The following is a 4,272-nucleotide window of genomic DNA, read 5'->3' on the forward strand; positions in this document are numbered from 1 at the left end:
GGAGAGCAGCCACCTGTACGGCATCAAGTAACACTATCACTCAGCACACCCAACACCCACACAACAACCACAGCCCTCTGCCCTGAGGGGGCAGGTGGGCAGAGCCTCCTCTGTCTTGTTCACCCTGAGCGCGGAGCTCCGCACAGGACAGGATCAGAGAGCAAACCAGGAACAAATGGATGAATCGACGAAGGGGCCAGGGCAGTAGGTCCCCACCCACACCCTGAACCCTAAGGGTGGGACACAGAGGCTGGAGACGGGCTGGCCCTGGGATCCTCTAAGTGACAGGAACCCTTGGCCACTGTTGATTGCCCCGAGGTGGGGCTGGGGCTGCCTGGCCCTTTAAGAGGGCAATTCTGCCCACCGCCCTGAATGACCCCTCCCCTAGCCACTGGAGAAGAGATCCCGTTTCTTGGCAACAGGAAGCTCTTGGTTTACTGCGTCACCCAAGCGACTGGGAGCCGCGTCCTGCTCTGGGACTGAGCGGTTGGAGCCGACCGATGACTGCACTGGGCTGACCGCAGCAAGCTGACCACACACACTCCTCACTCCCCTGGTCCTGGTGGGCGGCAGACACCATGGTGCAGACGGATGTGCTCCTACCAGAGCCGGCCCCGCAGAAAGTGCCGCCCTGCGAGCTGCCCTGCAAAGAGTATGACGTGGCCCGCAACACGGGCGCCTACACGTCCTCCGGCCTGGCCACCGCCAGCTGGAGGTGTGGTTCCAGAACTGCTATGCTCGCTACCACCAGGCCTTCGCCGACTGCAACCAGCAGAGCGGGAGCTGCAGGGGCATGAGAGCCATCAGCTGGCCGCAGAGACCCAGGCGCTGACGCAGCCGACACAACAAGACTCCACGTGCAGAGTGGGCGAGCGACTGCAGGACACGCACAGCTGGAAGTCGGAGCTGCAGCGCAAGGTGGAGGCGCTGGCTGCGGAGACCGACCTGCTGCTGGCCCAGAAGAAACGGCTGGAGCGCGCCCTGGATGCCATGGAGGTGCCCTTCTCCATCGCCACTGACAACATGCAGTGCAGCCAGCGCCACCAGCACGCCAACCTCGTGCGTGACCATGTGGAGACGGAGCTGCTGAAGGTGCCAGCAGCCTTGGGTGGCCAGGACTTGTGGGCACAGAGAGGAGGAGCCCCCGGCAGTTCATGTGGACAAGCCACGTGCTGCTGCAAGCACACGGGAGACCAGCCCTCTGTGCGTGAGACCCCTGAGTCCCGAAATCTGGCCCCTTAGTGACAGGAGGCAGTTTTGCCCCAGAAGGCCCCTGACTTCCAAGCAGCTGTTTCTCCTCTCGTCCTCCAATCCCTTTGAGTCCTGGCATAGTCATCCTGACCCTGGGCTCCCCAGAGATGCTCCCTGGTTGGGACAGTTGCTCCCAAGGTGGAAACCCAGGTCTGGGCCAGCACTGCGGGTGTGGACAGGTAGGGTGGGATAGGCTGGGATCTACTGCTCCCATTCATCCTATACAGAGCCGGGGACACGAAGATCTGCACCCACAGGTCCCCTTCTCCATGTCACCTGTAACTTCCCAATCCAGCCCAGCTTGTCTATGGGGCAACCCCATAGGGTGAGAGAGTAACTCAGTCCTGGCCCTGATGCTGGCTCTGGAGAATTCCCTGAGCTCTCAGAGCCTGGGGCCTCCATGAGAACCACTAAAGGCCTGTAGACATTTGTGAAAGATGTGGGGTGGAGGCAGCTGGTCTCCTGCCATACCCCCAAACTCAGGCAAGAACCCTTGAGTCCCTCCCTCCCCTCATGCCTTCCCTCCTCCCTCCCTTCCCCTTCTGCAGGCCTATCCCCCTGCACCCTCTCAGTGCCTCAAGAACTGCTGCAGCTCCCACAAACCCTCTGCCTGCAACAAGGGTGCCTGCGAAGTGACGGAGACACTGACAGTGCAGGAAGAGGAAAACCCAGGGACAGAGGGGTGCAGGACTCGGGCCCTGGCACACAAGGAGGTAGCTGGTGGTCCAGGCAAAGACCCCAATCACAGGGAAAAAAGGCTTATTCCTACACACAGAAAATTAAACTGGCCAGGCAGTAAGAAGAAACACAGGGTCTTCCTCCTGTTCTTGGTGTGAGGATGGTCTTTCCCAACACAGAACCCTGAGGGGCAGCCTGGGTGGGCATCTGGGCCCCCAGAGTTAGGGTCCTCAGGGGCTGTCCAGAGGCCAGGGGCAGGCCAACGTTCCTGGGTGCAGTGAGTGAGCAGCAGTGATGACTCTTGAGGCCTGGGGCGTGGGAACTGCCGCTGAGGGACCTTCCCAGCAGCCCATAGAAGGCCCTGGAGGAAAACACCCCACTTACAATGCACCAAGGAGAATGCCCAAAAGCCCAGGATAAACCCAGTGAGAGAGCAGAACTTGCACAGTCAGAGCTCAGGCCCGGCATTCAACTCCTTCTGGTTGCTCAGGTGTAGACCAAGGCCTGCAGCAGCTGGGCCTCCTGGGATCCTCACCAAGGACCGGCTCTGGTGCTCAGGGCGTCTCCTCCCTCAGGAAGCTGAGCTCATCCGGAACATTCAGGAGCTGCTGAAGAGAGCCATCGTGCAAGCAGTGAGCCAGATCCGGTGGGTCGAGGGCTGCCCAAGGGATGACTCCTGACCCCACCCACGGCTGGTCCTGGGGCAAGGCATTGAACGACAGGACCCTGAAGCTCAGAGCCGGCAGGGGCTGTCCCAGGTCACAGTGGGAGCACAGGGCTGGGTGGGGGAGGTTCCGGCCCAGCCTGAGTTTGAGTGGCCAAAGCCCAGTGCCACAACTGATCTGCAGCTTCCCAGCATGGGCGGCAGCTCTTGGTCACTGCTGAGCACGAGGACAGCCGGCCCAGAGCTCCCTCCTGAAGCGGGCATGAAGGCCTAGCCTGCAGCATGGAGGGTCCCCGGCGGGGCCCTCCCTGGCCACACACCAATGCCCTGCCCCACCCCGCCCCAGACTGAACCGGGAGCACACGGAGATCTGCAAGATGCACTGGTCGGACAAGGTGGAGGCCTACAACCTCGACAAGACCTGCGGGCGCCACCACAGCCAGAGCACCGAGGTGTAGACTCATCTGGCACTCCACCACCTTCCAAGAGAGGGGGGGCCAGCTCTGCCCCCGCGCTTGCCCTGGCTGTGGTCTCGCCTCCCTCTGCCTGGGGGCCCCAGCGGGGCTCCTTCCCCCAGCCTGGCCCAGAGGCCCTCGCCCCAGAGGGCACTTGGGCAACTGTCTGCCCCTGGCATGAGTAAGCGAGCAAGACCTCCTCAAGTGCCCAGCGCGTGCACAGCCTGGTTGCCCGTAGACAGGACAGGGTGGGGTGGGGTCAGCCCCAGGCGCCGGCAGGATTGCATTTCCACCCAAGGCCAGCAGAGGGAGCGCGACCACCGCCCACTTGAGCGCGGCAAACTCCTGGGTGCGAGAAGCGGACGCGGGCGCTGGGTACTAGGGAAGGGAGGCTGTGGGGGACGGAGGTGCTGCAGAGGGGGCCTCGGGGGCAGCGGTGCTGGGAACGGGGTTGCGGGGGCAGGAGGGGACTAAGTGCCCGGGGTGGGTAGGGTGTGGGAGGACTCAGGGGAGTTGTGGGCGGGGGGCACTCGGAGGCAGGCAGCTTGGGGGACTGGGCTTCGTGGGTCTGCACGGGGTGCATTGGAGTCCATGCAGTTCCTCCAGGAGCATGGGGCACAGACAGGGAATGGGGGCGTGGCAGGGCCCCCAGCATTTGGCAGAGCCTCCCGACCCTCCCCTGGCTGTCTCCCACCCCGCAGCGCCTCCACCCCGGAGACCTGGACCAAGTTCACGCAGGACAATCTGTGCCGCGCCCAGCGCGAGCGCCTGGACTCGGCCAACCTGTGGGTGCTGGTGGACTGCAGCCTTCGCAAAACCTCCGAGGACCTGGGACTCCAGTGTGAGGCCGTGAACCTGGCCTTCGGGCGCCGCTGTGAGGAGCTGGAGGACGCGCGGCACAAGCTGCAGCACCACATGCACAAAATGGGGCACCCTCAACCCCGAAGATGGCTCCCGCTCCTGCAAACCACTGTGCCCCCTCTCATCACCTGACCTGGGCCCTCAACACCTTTCTCCTCTGTCCCACTTATCCCAAAGGACCCCAGAAGCAAGTGTCACCTCTCCGTAAACCTATGTAAAACCAGGTGACACTGGGTATGATCGCAGGGTGTTGCAACACCCATGACTGAGTAGGAGGAGCTGTAGGGATGATGGAGGCAGGAGGTGGTCTGGGGAGCATTGACCGCCCGGGAGGTCCCCAAGAGCACTGGCCTGGCAGGCAGG

At 63.0% G+C, this 4,272-nt stretch overlaps 1 pseudogene; it reads left to right on the forward strand.

Annotated features, from left to right (window-relative positions):
* Positions 1 to 525: 525 nt before the first annotated feature.
* Positions 526 to 4,041, forward strand: LOC134808427 (tektin-4-like; annotated as a pseudogene).
* Positions 4,042 to 4,272: the final 231 nt, after the last annotated feature.

Source organism: Pan troglodytes, chromosome 15, assembly GCF_028858775.2.
Source record: "Pan troglodytes isolate AG18354 chromosome 15, NHGRI_mPanTro3-v2.0_pri, whole genome shotgun sequence".
In the NCBI taxonomy this organism is placed as follows: Eukaryota; Metazoa; Chordata; class Mammalia; order Primates; family Hominidae; genus Pan; species Pan troglodytes.